This window comes from Ascaphus truei, chromosome 2, assembly GCF_040206685.1.
Source record: "Ascaphus truei isolate aAscTru1 chromosome 2, aAscTru1.hap1, whole genome shotgun sequence".
NCBI lineage: Eukaryota > Metazoa > Chordata > Amphibia > Anura > Ascaphidae > Ascaphus > Ascaphus truei.
Genome location: NC_134484.1, coordinates 244,007,654 through 244,023,035, shown reverse-complemented (window position 1 = coordinate 244,023,035; position 15,382 = coordinate 244,007,654).

Here is a 15,382-nt window from a genome sequence, read left to right as displayed (position 1 = left end):
GGTGCACAATAAGAGAAGGAGGAACAGTCGGATACTTTGTTGAGCCTTGGGACCATGATCAGTCTTTTAGAGTCTGATCTCAGATGATAAGTGCTGCATGTGGTAGGGGTGAGGAGCTTGTTCAAATAGCTGGGTAGCTTGCCCAGAAAGTTTTGAAGGTAAGACAGGAAAGGTGAACTTTGCGCCTAGACTCAAGTGATGACCAATCTAGTTCTTTGAGCATTTCGCAGTGATGTGTGTTGTAGTTGCATTGGAGAACAAAACGACAAATTGAATTGTAGAGGGTGTCAAGTTTGCTAAGGTGGTTTTGAGGTGCCGAGCCATATACTATGTCTCCATAGTCAATAATTGGCATTAGCATCTGCTGTGCGATATGCTTTCTGACCAGGAGACTTAGGGAGGATTTGTTCCTGAAAAGTATCCCTAGTTTGGCATAGGTTTTGGTTGTCAGGGTATCAATGTGCATCCCGAATGTTAAGTGGGAGTCAAACCATATGCCCAGGTATTTAAAACTAGTGACGGGGGTTAGGGTGGTGTTAGCATTGGTTCTAATCTGGAGCTCAGTCGCTGGAAGCTTTAAAAATTAAGTCTTGGTCCCAAATACCATTGTTACAGTCTTGTCAGTGTTTGAAAACAGTTTTTTTTGGGAAATCCAATTTTCAAGTCTCAAAAGTCAGACTGAAGTATGTGTTGAAGGTCAGAGAGGCTATGGCTGTGTGCATATAGGATTGTGTCATCTGCATACATGTGTATTGAGGCTTCCTTACAAGCTGTGGGTAGATCATTAATGAACACTGAAGAGAGTAAGGGCCCCAGAACAGAGCCTTGCAGGACACCACAGGTGATATCCAGGGGGTTCGAGTTAGAGTCTGAGATGGATACATGTTGGGATCTACCTGATAGGTAGGACTGAAACCAGTTTAAAGCATGCTTCCCTATTCCAGAGCACTGGAGTTTGTTAAGCAGGATAGCATGATCAACAGTATCAAACGCCTTTGCGAAATCTAGGAATACTGCACCAGTGAGTTGTCCCTGTTCCATTCCACACTGGATTTCATTGTAAACTTTTAGCAGGCTAGTTACGGTGAAGTGTTTGGGGCGAAAGCCAGATTGGAATTGGCAAGGGAAATTTGTCTTGGTATAGTAATCACTTAATTTGGAGTGTACACATTTTTCCATGACTTTGGATAGAATTGGGAGAAGTGAGATTGGCCTGTAGTTTGAGACTGTGTTTTTGTCCACATTTTTGAAGATTGGGACAACTCTGGCAGTTTTTCCTGGTCTTAGGGATATGGCCTGCTGACAGGATAGAGTTGACTATGAAAGCAATTGGTTTGGCAATGGCTGGGGCACCAAGTCGTAGGAACCTAGATTGTAGGGAGTCAGGTCCACATTGGCTGCTTAGTTTTAATTTGAGGAGCGCTTGTGTAATCTCCTCTTCGGATACTGGGCCAAATTTAAAATTGTGGGCAGTGTTGGGAGGGGGTGGGGCTATGTGGGTACTCCCAGGATGAGATTCAGGTTTGTGGTTTTGGCTGCGTTTCGCTAATAAGTTAGTTGCACACCCCACAAAGTAATCATTGAATGCATTTGCAATGTCAATAGGGTTTGTCAGAGTAATATCCCCCTTAGTGATATTACTTGGATGTTGATGGTTAGAAGGCTGGAATATATTGTTGATAACCTTCCAGAAGTTAGCTGGGTTTGATGTATTCTGGTGGAGACTTGAGTTGTATTTGGATTTTGTGGTTTTTAGGGTCAAGCCAATTGAAGTTGAAATCCCCAAGATCTAGCAGCTCACTCTTCTCATTCAGAAGGAAATGGAGTCAAGAAACTGGGTGATATTAGTCAGGGATTGTAGAGGGGCTTTAGGGGGGCGGTAGATGCCAGCAAGCAAGATTGGCTTAGAAAAGGGGAGGCAGATTTTTCCAACTAGAATTTCAAAAGAGGGTGGGCATGGGGGGCAATTTAACAGTGTTACATAGTTACATAGTTACATAGTAGATGAGGTTGAAAAAAGACGTACGTCCATCAAGTTCAATCTATGCTAAATTTAGACAACAGATACTTTATTCTATATCTATACTTACTTATTGATCCAGAGGAAGGCAAACAAAAAACCCCATAAAGGGGAAAAATTAATTCCTTCCTGACTCCAAGAATTGGCAATCGGATTAATCCCTGGATCAACATCCTTCCCATGTAAACTTATTTGGTATATCCCTGTATACCTGTATACCTTTCCCATATAAAAAGATGTCCAACCTTTTTTTGAACAAATCTTTTGTATCTGCCATCACAGTCTCCATGGTTAAAGAATTCCACATTTTAATTGCCCTTACTGTAAAGAACCCTTTCCTTTGTTGCTGGTGAAATTTCCTTTCCTCCAACCTTAAGGGATGGCCCCAAGTCCTTTGTACTGCCCGTGGGATGAATAGTTCTTTTGAAAGCTCCTTGTATTGTCCCTGAATATATTTGTATATAGTTATATCCCCTCTTAGACGCCTCTTTTCTAATGTAAATAAATCTAATTTAGCTAGCCTCTCCTCATAAGTTAGAATGTCCATCCCCTTTATTAATTTGGTGTCTCTTCTCTGCACTCTCTCTAGTTCCATAATGTCTTTTCTTAGGATTGGTGCCCAAAATTGTACTCCATATTCAAGGTGTGGTCTTACTAATGCTTTGTAAAGGGGCATAATTATGTTTACTCCCCTTCCATCCATTGCCAGTTTGATGCAAGATAAGATCTTATTTGCCTTTGTAGCTACTGCATGACATTGGGCACTATTGCTAAGCCTGCTATCTACAAGCACTCCTAAATTCTTCTCCATCAAGGATTCCCCAATATATATCCATTTAATTTGTAAGTCGCCTTTTTATTCTTGCATCCCAAATGCATAACCTTACATTTATCTGTATTAAACCTCATTTGCCATTTACCTGCCCATGTTTCCAGTCTCTCCAAGTCCTTCTGAAGAGAAATTACATCCTGCTCTGATTCTATTACCTTACACAATTTAGTATCATCAGCAAAAATGGAGACTTTGCTCTCGATCCCAAGTGTGAATTGTAAGGTTTCTGCAATATAAAATAACACCCCTCCTCCTCTCTTTGACCTACACTGGCGACACACTTTATTTGAGCTCGGCTAGTCCCACGAATTCGGGTATACCCGGGTGTATTGAGGTTTGTGACTGTTTTCTGCCCGAGTGCATTGGGTTATTTTCCAGGCAGGGATTGAAGCATTTTATTCCCGCTGGCTGCAATACTGCACAGTATATATATATATACTGCATTACAATTAATGAATTTATGCCATCTGGTAGACACGCGAAGCATTGCAGCCTATTAAATCCTAATCATTATCATTTAACAGATCAGCCGCCCGTCAGCCAGGCATGAACCCAGGCTGGGAAGGCAAACGCAACGGGGCTTGTCAGAGGTGAGGAGCGGCGCATTCCAGGTATCTGCCAGGTACATACTGGGTATTTGCTCGAATAAAGTGTGTCGGTGCAGTACATCTCCTAGAAACGGAGTATCCCTGAATGGCAATATAATGTGTGGGTAATAAAACCTCCACTGTAAAGTTACATTAAATAAAAAAATCACTTGTGAGCACATTCACATCTCAGACAGGTCTGCAATCCTGCGTGTCACCATTATCTTATAGCACACAATGCTTCCACTGCAGCAAGGGATTCTTGGAAATTACATGCAAATGAGCACAGTTTTTTTTGAAGAAATATCACAGTCCATTGTGACGGTGAGGGGGTAACCAGGACATCAATAAAGATATTATGCCAGGCTGGTTACATCTGATAAATATTTGGGGTTTTAGAGTGTTAGCTCGTGGACCTGTATTGTAACTGCAATGTATGTAATTGTGTGCCTGTAAGAGGACATGTGCGGAGGTACGCAATGGAGACTGTTTTAAGGTGAAATTAAAATAAGGCTTTATTGCGCCTGTCGCTTTAAACACAGAAAACATGTGAAAATCCTTAAACAAAATCTGCTCCACTTTGGAGTATATTTACACTTGCAGTCCAGCCCTCTTTAACTGCGTGGTTAGCCCAGCAATTCACAAGCCCAAATCATAGAGATATTTATATATAGATATAGATAACAGTCTTATAAGAAAAGTCTTATCTGTCTCTTGTAGCTGTAGGGGAAGGCTTCTCTGTTCTCCTGGTGTCCGCACCCTTGTGTGCTAAGGTAATGTCAGGATCCAAGTTTAGAAGTTTTGTCCCCTGTGTCTTGCTGGCAGCGTGCAGTCTCTCTGCCGCTCAAAACATCTGTTTGTTCAACAGGTCAGCCCAGTTGTGGACTAGGGAACTCTCTGTCTTTCTGCTTCCTGGGTCAGCTTAGCTCACATGTGAGCTCAGGAAGAATCTCCTTTCCTGTCTCAGAGGCAGGCTTTTCTGACACCTGCAATCAGCCAGGTGGTGTTGGTTAATTGTCTACCAGCAGTTAACCACCACACTGTTGGATTAGAGGTACATTTTTGAACAGGGATAAGTCCCCTGTTACATACCTCCCCTGTTTGTGGGAAGCTCGGGCTTGCCACGGCAAAAGCCCATTCTTCCACTTGCATTCGAGATCTTTCTGTGACTTAAATGAGAGTGGATGGAGGAAGAGAACCCTCAGTCCCACTGGGATTGGAGCCTTTTCTCCAGTTTGTGTCTCCTCCTGAAGGTACTTCAGCTCAGCACTCCTCAGTCGCTCAAGGAGGACTTTTACCAAGTATAGTATTTTTTCTGAGTGCGTGGTCATGAGATTTCCCTTGCATCGGGCGCTGCTCTTTTTGTAGATAGACTGTATGGCAACAGTTGCAGAGCGGTTAAGAATAACCTTTTGAGTTTTCCGCTCTTGAAGCTGTCTTTCTGCACTTTCTCCACTAAACGGAGTTGCCAGATCAGCATCTTTGGGATTGAGTTGCAATTCCACCTCCATTGCGCGAGAACGTCCTATCTTCTCCGCTTCACCAGCTAAGGATTTTTCTGGGTTTGATTCGGCACGATACCTTTTTGTGTTGCCTGTTGACCAGCTGAAGGTTTTGCTAGTGCTTGCTTAGGTGGTTTAGACTTTGCAACCTTGTTTTTCAGATGAGCAGTGTTCCCAGCTCTCACTGTACCCTTTTTTCAATGGGTTTTTGTGGCTGTGGGATACTGATGCTTGGTCAGGGTCAATACTTGTCCTTGTTGTACTGTAATCTCATCAGCAAGAGATCCCTGTTTTTGAGGGCATCTTGCAAATCTCTTCTCAGTGAATTTATCTGCTCACTTTGCTTTCTCTGAGTTTGTATCAGTGTCTCCTTCATATTCTGGAGCTCTGTAATTTTTGTCGCTGCGTCTGTTTTCTCCTTGGTGTTCTGACACAAGGGGATGGAACAGACTATCTGTCTCTCCAGCTCTTGCTCCAGTTTCTGGGCCTTCTCCCGCTCCCTCTCATACAGAGTCACCGGGTATTGAAGCTCCGCCTCCAGCGATGCTCTGGTGACATGCAGCGTGGCCTTTAGCTCCTCATACTGCTCTTTGGGGACACCCTGGGTATTCAGAAGTTCCTGCAGCACCTCTTTAGCAGCCTGCAGATTTCCTTCCTGCAGAGTTCGCTGCTTCTCCTCTGCATTCTGGAGATGTGTATGCAGACTTTGTAGTTGGTCCTGCAGTCGGTGCTCTGCTTCAACCTTTTCAACTTCCAGAAGTTTCTTTATTTTTCCAGGTCTTTGAGCTTTTCATTCTTTCCATTGACGTGGTCTGTCAACTCAGAATTGTCTTTTTTTAGTCTTACATTTTCTCTTTTTTCAGTCTCTGTAATATTCAGGGCCTCCTTGTAGTCCGCCTTCCATTTTCGCACCTCTGCTTGGAGACTGACTGTTTCCTGGCGTGAGACATCCATCTCTAGGTTGAGGGTCTGAAGCTCCTTCTGAGAGTCTTTGAGATCTATATTAAGATTGACAATAGTTTTTTTAGAATTCTCCAGCTCCTCAGCGAGACTGTAAAGTTCCTTTTTGGAGACTTCCAGTTTTGTGCGGAAGCTGCCAATCTCGTGGTGTGAGGCATCCAGTGCTGTGTGGAGTGTATGAACCTCCTTCTGGGATATGTCCACCTCTGTCCAGATACTGTTGACCTTTTGTTGTGAGGCATTGAATTCCAGGCGAAGACTGTGAACCTCTTCTTGAAAGACTGTAATCTCCTTTAGTGCCTCCTCATTCAGCTTATCCATTATTTTATCGGATTGGCTCTGCTTTTCCAACATGGTGGCATTAGTAGTGTTTGCAGTATATAGCTCAGTCTTGAGATCGTCCAATTCTGTCCACGCCAAAGAGTAAATTGTGAGCACATTCTTCTGCAGCTCCACGTTATTTTCCTGTAGCTCTACGTAAACATCTTTCTTCAGTTTTAATTGTTCACGGAGCAGGTCACAGTCACACCTAGCAATTTTCAGGGCATCTTCAGGGCTGGTCATGGATCGTCACCTATTGGTTCCGGCTCTGCTTCCCTGATATAGTTGGTTGAGGGTTCCTCCCTGTTGGCACAGGCCAGACACTTCTTTGGGTTACACGACTTCTGCCTTGGGCCCTCTGGTTCTTCTGTCATCTGCGTGACAAATCCTCCACTTTCTCTATGCTGCAGGGCATCTCGGACCCCCTTTTTCTCCGCGGGATCTGCAGCTTGGCCTATTCGTTCTATGGTCAGGAAAAAAAACGTTTTTCTTTTTCTTTTTTCGCCTCTTTATTTTGGATGACTCCATCCCATCGGGGATATTGGGGTCTCCGTCTTTATTTGAAACTTTAGCAACTTCACTGTATCCGCCATGTTTTCCTTGCAGTTGCGTTAGGTGGTGTAAATATTCATAGATCTACTGCTCCCGCTCTTGCTCCTGTCGATCAACTTCGTCATCATAGAGAGCGGTCTTTTCGGTTCGTACCGAGTTCAGGCACCCCCACCACTCTTGGGGTGTTTTGTGGGTGTGACTCAGTTCGGGTTCCCCATAAGAGATGTCTTCCTCCTTATCAGACTGGAAGGGCCACTCTTCCGTGGGGTAGGGTTCATTACATGAACGCCGCATCTTGTCCTCCATTTTGGGGCTACCAGGAATATTTTTCTTCCTGACCTCAGGAGGCGCTATTGCAGCTGTTGCTACTGTTTTTGCTAGAACCCCAAATTGTGGTAGTCCTACAGGTGGGCAGACTTTGCTTGTAGAGTTTGTAGCTCTCACGGGCATCTCTGTAGACTTTTCATCTTTTTTTACTTTAGTATTTTTACAACATCAGCAGTACTGTGCACAAAGTCTTTCTCATCAGTGATACTGGATGTGCAGATGCTAAGTAAAACTTCTGTACCTTCCTTGGGTCCATAGCGCATTGCTTGCTGCTGCACTTCCTTGGCTCGTTGAAAAAAATTGTCCTCTGGCTGCTGCCCTTTTTCTGGGGCCACATAGGGGCCATCCTCGTCATCTGAATAAGGCCTGAAGGGACACTGCTCTGGCAGGCTGGGCTCTTTACACCAGGAACACACTTTCTTCCCCCTTTTTGCAGAGTCTGTATTGAACTTCAGCTGGGCGGCCATTTTAAATTCCCAGGGTTTTTTTTTTTTTTTAGTTTTTTTTTCTTTCAGCAGTGGTGTGGTAGACTCTGGTCACAGCATCAGTCTCTTGTGTGGGTCACCATCTGTTGCCGTCCTTCCAGTCCAACTGTGGCATTGTGGCTTTCTTCAGTGCAGTGTAGTTTTCCTGCCTGGAGTTGTATCCCTTTAATTCTGGTCCCTGTGATTCTTTGCTTTGTTGCTCAGGCTGTTTGCAGGAAAATAAGCATATAAATAACATTTTTCACAGGCAGTGCAGTTTTGCTGCCTGGATGTGTTTCTTTGGTTTTGTTGCTCAGACTGTTTGCAGGAACTATGCAGGCAAAAGCATAGGGATCACCCGAGGGCAACCAGACCCCTGTGGGAACCACCCGAGGACACTCAGACACCTGTGGGGCTGACCCGGGGCCCCCCAGACACCCGTGGGCCTACCTGTGGAGACCCCATTTGGGGCCCACGGTGACCCGCGGAGACCACCTGGAGGACCACGGCGCCTGCCGGAGACCACCCATAGGCCTCCAGACCCTGTTTGAAACCTTTTGCTGGGCCACTGTGGGGCTTGCGGACACCCGGCAGGCCCACCGGGGACTCCCGTGGGCCGGGGGTATTAACCCTGTATGTAAAAGAATAAACCATGGATTTATGGGGGGCACAGGGGGTGGGTTATGTATTGTTTATTAAATATAGTTATGATTATTGTGGCTAGAGGGGGTGGGGGAAGGGGGTATTGTCCCCAAGCCAGGTTGAGTATGCCTCCCGGTGGGTAGTGGTTGAGGGTGGTTAGGCCTCACGGGTGGGGGGTAGTGGGGGAGGGTGTCTAGGCCTCCCGAGTGGTGGGTGAGGGTGGGTTAACCCCTTAATGACTATAGCGGTTAATGACCGCTAAGGTGATTAAGGGGTTAGGGGACATTACATTGGCTCTTTTTATTCTTGTGTATGTTTTGCAGCATCGGAGGGGGGCATGGACGGGAATGAAGACGAGGTTGGCCTTCATCGTGGCAGCCAGTCAAGGGTGAGTGCAATATGTATTTATTGTATTTATTCTGCTTTATGTATTTCAAATGGGCAAATGCACTATTATCCATATGTGGAAAATAGTCATTTTGCCCATTACTATACTGTATGTGTTAGGGGGGTTTTATTTATTTATAAGTATTTATGTGTTTTTTAATTATTTTTGGGGGGCACTGAATTGGTACTGCAGGCCCGTGGGGACACCTGCGGGGAACACCCAAGGTCCACCGCCGGCCTATAGTATCATTGCTGTGCATCACAAAAATGTAATATATGTAATGTATGTTAGGGGGTATAGGGGTTGTTGAGGGCACAGGGGGTGTATGTTGTTTATTGCAATGTTTATTGGGGGCAATTGTCCCCAATAAACATGATATTATGTCTTAACCCCTTCATTGCTTTAGCGGATAGCCGCTATGGTAATGAAGCAGGATTAATGTATTTTAATAATATTGTGCGGTTGCAGGGGGTCTCCTGAGCTGAACCGCATTGATTTCTGGCTCAGGGACCCCCTGCTTCCCGAGTTACAGGCCCCGTTTTGGGGCTTCAGTTCCAGTGTCGCCGCCATCTTTATAGCGGACACGTCGCGTATGGGATGCTACAAATATGGCGGAGACACTAGCACCCGATGCCCCATACCGGGGCCTGTAACTCGGGAAGCAGGGGGTCCCTGAGCCAGAAATCAATGCGGTTCAGCTCAGGGGACCCACTTCTACTGTACACTATTATTAAAAATACATTAATGCTACTTCATTACCAAAGCAGATAGCCGCTACCGTAAGGAATTATTCTTTATTGATATGTACGTTTTACTCATAGTGTAGATGTGCCGGGGGTCTCCGGAGGTGAACCGCTTTGGTTTTAGATCTGAGGACCTCCTGCTTCCCAAGATACAGGTCCCGTTATGGGGTGCCGTATCCCTCTACTTTGTTTAGATTCCGCGGTCACGTGATCGGGACATTTAAATGCAGAGGGATACCGGCACCTCATAACGGGGCCTGTATCTCGGGAAGCAGGGGGTAGCCGGACCTGAAACCAATGCGGTACAGCTCCAGAGACCCCCTGCACATCTACACATGAATAAAAATTGATTGCAAATTTTTTTTATTTTGCCGATGTTTGCGCCAAGAGTGGCGGAACTCTCTCTGCTGCAGGCTCATATCGGCAGGGGACGATTTATCGGCAGGCAGACTGTATCGCTACCAGCTACTTGCTCTCGCAGGGATTCGGCTTTTCCTGCATACTGAGAGGGCAACACGCCCACAACATGCCGATTTTGAAACCCTGCCGAGAGTGCTTTTTCAGTGCTTACTGCATCGAGCCCTTAGTCTTCAAAATTTGTGGAAAAAGATCCAGGAGAACCTCAAGAAGGCAACTACCAAACAAAAGGCACAGGCAGACCATCACCAAAGGATGATCCAAGCGTTCAAACCAGGAGACAGGGTGTGGTTGTCTTCTAGGAATATCAGGCTCAAGGTCCTTACACTGAAACTGGCACCAAGGTTCATCGGACCATATTCCATCTTGGAAAAAGTCAACCCAGTGGCATACCGGCTACACCTTCCTCCTTCTATGAAGATCCCCTCTGTTTTTCATGTGTCTCTGCTAAAACCAGCTGTGCGGGATGCTCGCTTTCCTGATCCCTCCTCGTCTACAGCTCCTGTTCTCGTACATGTCCAACAAGAGTACGAGGTTCAGTCCATCTTGGACTCCAGGATTTCAAGAAGATCGGTCCAGTTCTCCTGCACTGGAAGGGTTTCGGACCCGAGGAACGATCCTGGGTTCCTCACCACTGTCTTTATGCTCCAAGGCTTGCTTGCATCTTCCATGCCAAGTACCTGTAACGATGCGCGGAACACGCCCCTTGCGGCGTGTTCCTTCCTTACCTGTTTACTTCTGATCGCCGCCCTCTAGCTGCGAGTCAAGATCCTGTGTCTTTAAGGATTCTGAAGCAAACTGCGCCATCTTGCTTCCTGGCAAATCCTGTCCTCTTCCTCCTGACAGGAAGTAAGCCTCTCTTTGACTTTCTCATTGCTATTAGTCATTTGCCGCCTGCCCTGGTGCCTGCTAGTACTACCATCGCATGCTGTTCCTGTCTGGACCTCCTTCGGACCTTTACTCATCTCCTTTGGATTCCGGAAGACTGGGACAGTCACTCATTTACTACTGAGGTTAGTTTACCATCGGGTAGTTTAGGACCTGCTTAGTAGGGTTCACCTTGACGTGGTAGCAGGCTTATAATTCCTTGGCCAATGGATTAGACTAAGAACCCTTATGTTATATTTAGTTTCGCTGCACGTTGCTGTTTCTGGCACTATGCCTTTAAGGAGGCTGGACGTCCTCCAAGAAGCAATTCCCTTGTGGATGGGACCTTGTGCTCTGGACTCTATCTTCCCCGGCTCCTTCCATGTTCCTGTTCCATGTTCCTAGTTCCATGTTCCTGTTCCTAGTTCCCGTTCCAGACTCCTGTGCTGAAACGTTGGCGTTCCCCCGTGTTGGTGCCTGAGAACACGCGCATCCCCGCTCTGCTGCCAGAGCATGCGCACACATGCAGCTGGGTTAGTCGTGTCTCTGACACGTCGCGCATTCTCATGCACGCGGCGCGCTCACGTGACTACGTGCGCCGATCCACAGCTGCGCGGCAACTCACTCCCTTTTGTCTCTCCTGGGGATTCCCCACCTCGCTATCGGGTCCCTTCCCTTTCTCCCGCTTGTTTACATTATGCTCGGCCAAACAAATGGACCCCCAGAGGTGGCCCCGCAATCTTTCCTGTTCCTGTACCCCTTTAATGTTGGGAGAACCTTTAGTCCCCCCTAGTCTAGTAATGATCGCTTGGAGTTCGAAACTGAAGGGGGGGGGTACTGTAAGGAATCAGGGAACATGCCCCCTGCGGCGTGCTCCCTCCTTACCTGCCGCATCTCAGTTCCTGCTCTCCTTATAGAGCATGCACGCACCCGCGGTTCCCTACTTGTACCACGGAGCCCGGCCACCCCCGGTCGCGTCACGCATTCTCTCATGCATGGTGCGTACACGTGATGGCGTGCGCCGCCCTCCAGCTGCGAGTCAAGTTTCACGCCCCCTTGTGGCGTATTCTCTACCTGTGTGCCTAATTTCCCTGATGTCTCCCTGTATGGCGTGTGCCGCCCTCCAGCTGTGAGTTAAGATTCTCTGTCTCTCTGAATGGCATGCGCTGCCCTCTAGCTGCGAGTTAAGATTCTCTGTCTCTCTGAATGGCGAGTGCCGCCTTCAAGCTGCGAGTTTAAGATTCTCTGATGTCTCCCTGTATGGCATGCGCCGCCCTTTAGCTGCGATTCAAGATTCCCTGTTGATTCTCTGTGTGGCGGGCGCTGCCCTCTAGCTGCGAGTCTATCTTCCTATGCATCTCTGCCCCTTAGTCTGTTGGATCGCTCGGAGTTCGATCCTGAAGATGGGGGTACTGTAACGATGCGCGGAACACGCCCCCTGAGGCGTGTTCCTTCCTTACCTGTTTACGTCTGATCGCTGCCCTCTAGCTGCGAGTCAAGATCCTGTGTTTAAGGATTCTGACGCAAACTACGCCATCTTGCTTCCTGGCAAATCCAGCCCTCTTCCTCCTGACAGGAAGTAAGGCTCTATTTGACTATCTCATTGCTATTAGTCATTTGCTGCCTGCCCTGGTGCCTGTTAGTACTACCATCGCATGCTGTTCCTGCCTGGACTTCCTTGGGACCTTTACTCATCTTCTTTGGATTCCGGAAAACTGGGACAGTCACTCATTTACTACTGAGTTTAGTTTACCATCAGGTAGTGTAGGACCTGCTTAATAGGGTTCACCTTGACGTGGTAGCAGGCTTATAATTCCTTGGCCAATGGATTAGACTAAGAACCCTTATGTTATATTTAGTTTTGCTGCACCTTGCTGTTTCTGGCACTATGCCTTTAAGGAGGCTGGACGTCCTCCAAGAAGCAATTCCCTTGTGGATGTTACCTTATTCTCTGGACTCTATCCTCCCCGGCTCATTCCATGTTCCTAGTTCCATGTTCCTATTCCTATTTCCCATTCCAGACTCCTGTGCTGAAGCGTTGGCGTTCCCCTGCGTTGGTGCCTGAGAACATGCGCATCCCCGCTCTGCTGCCAGAGCATGCGCACACATGCAGCTGGGTTAGTCGTGTCTCTGAGCTTGGCTCCGCACCTCCAGACGCGTCGCGCATTCTCATGCACGTGGCGCATTCACGTGACTACCTGCGCCGATCCCCAGCTGCGTGGCAACTCACTCCCATTTATCTCTCCTGCACATTCCCCACCTTACTACCGAGTCCCCTCCTTTCCCTCGGCTTGTGTGGGGAGCACAAGCATGACATTATGCAGAGCCCAACAAATGCAGACCCCCCTGAGGTGGGCCAAGGTGTCACTATGGATCACTGGCAATTTTTAAGCGACCAATTTACCACTGTGACGCAATAACTTTCTAAACTCTCCCTGCGGGAATCTCCAGCTGCACCGTCCCCTCCTGCCCCACTACCTATGGGCAACTTGGAACCACGTATTACACCTCCTAACTGGTATGCCGGAGACCCCCTTACTTGCCGGGGATTCTTGAACCAATGTGACGTCCAGTTCGAGATGTCCCCATCTCGGTTTCCCTCAGGTCGTTCTAAAGTGGCCTATGTCTAAGCCCTGCTCACTGGAGACGCTCTCGCTTGGGCTTCTCCCCTCTGGGAACACCGATCAGACATAACCCAAGACTACCCCAAGTTCCGGCGAGAGTTTCAGCTGGGCACACCAGTGCGTAGGGAGACTGCCGCTTCTTCCTTGTTTCATCTCTCTCAGGGTTGCCGGTCGGCTGCAAGATACGCTGTGGAGTTCCGCACCATCGCTGCAGAAACCCAGTGGAATGATGAGGCCCTTGCCGCGGCATACTGGCAGGGTTTGTCCATATCCCTCAAGGATGACCTCGCAGCTCATGTACGTCCCTCATCTCTAGAGGAGCTCATTGCCCTCAGCATCTGGATGTACCAACGCATTCAAGAGCGACGCCACGAGCGCCAGTGCCCCCGTTTACTGTCGCCCTTGCCTGTTTCTCCTAGGTCTCCTCCCTTGGCTCTTCCTGCGTTGGACGCCCCCGAACCGATGCAAATCGGTAGCCATCTGCTTCGGACCGCTTAGAGAACACGCCGCCGAGATGAGGGTTTCTGCTTCTACTGCGTCACTGTCGCTTGAAACTGGGAAACAAGAACGCCCAGTAAAGGTAGAGGGGCTTCTACTGGGTACCATTTCTCCTTGCCCCTCTTCCCCCAAAGAGCTACCGAAGAGAATCCTTCTCCCCATACTGCTGCGGCCAAGTTTATTCGAGCATTTGCCCGTTCTTGGCCGCAGCAGTAGCCTGGCGCGCGCCCGAGAGTGACGGGCGCGCGCCGAAGCAGCGGAAGAGCGCCCTCCGATCGGGGCGCTCTCCCTACCGCTGCCGGGTCCGCCGGGTCCCCCGGAACCCCCTGCCGCTGTCCCACGATCGCGGGACACCAGGGCTCCCTCGGGGAGCCCCTGGACGCGCGTGCAGGGGGCGCACGCTCCCGAAGACGCGTGACCGCGCGTCTATGACGCGCGGCACGCCGAGGGGCGGCCACTAGCAAGCCGGGAAATCTCCCGGCTTGCGGTACCGGCCACACTCGAATAAAGTGTGTCGGTACTGTAACTCTTGTGGGTCCTAATGTTAAGGTAGAGGTTGAAGCCTTCATCAACTCCGGGTCTGGTGGCAACTTTTTGGATCACGACTATGCCTGCAACAACCAAATCCCGTTAGTCAAGAAGAAGTCACCCATCGGCCTGAGACTATCGACGGTCGACCGCTCCAACCAGCCTTCATTATTTGGGAATTCTATTCCTCTCACTCTGACCACCACGGATGGTCATACTGAAGTCATCATCTTCCTTCGATGTCTTCCACTCTCCTACTGTCCAGGTCATTTTGGGACTGCCGTGGCTCCAGCTTCACAACCCGCGTGTTGATTGGAGCAACGAACTACCGATCCAGTGGGCTCCTACCTTGGAGAAGACAGTCACTCCTCCTGTTACCGTGCTCGCTGGTCTCAACTCCACTATTCCTTCTCTCTCTTCTCTGCCAGAGGTGTACCGAGACTTTTCGGATGTCTTTAACAAGACTTAAGCTGAAGTTCTACCACCTCATCGTTCGTACGACTGCCCCATCGAATTAATTCCTGGAACCAAACTCCCCAAGTCTAAATCGTATCCCTTATTGGTGCCCGAGACCGAGGCTATGGCGACCTACATCCAGGAGAATCTTAAGAAAGGGTTTATTCGGAATTCTATCTCCCCCGCCTGGGCAGGTTTCTTCTTCGTGAAAAAGAAGGATGGCTCTTTAAGACCCTGTATCGACTTTCGTGGGCTTAACAAGATTACAGGTAAAAACCGGTACCCTCTTCCTCTAATTTCGGAACTCTTTGACCGGCTCCAGGGAGCCTCTATATTTTCCAAACTCGACCTGAGAGGAGCCTACAATCTTATCCGAATACGAGACGGTGACGAATGGAAAACTGCATTTAACACGCGTTCGGGTCATTATGAATACCTTGTGATGCCGTTCGGCCTCTGCAATGCCCTTGCCGTCTTCCAAGAATTTATGAATGATATCTTCCGGGACATTCTGGGAATTTTTGTCATCGTATATTTAGACGATATCCTAATTTTCTCCAAGAATCTGGAAAACACATTCGTCACACCAAGGTGGTTCTCTCTCGGCTTCGTGCTATTAGCCTCTACACGAAGATGGAGAAATGTCTCTTCCAC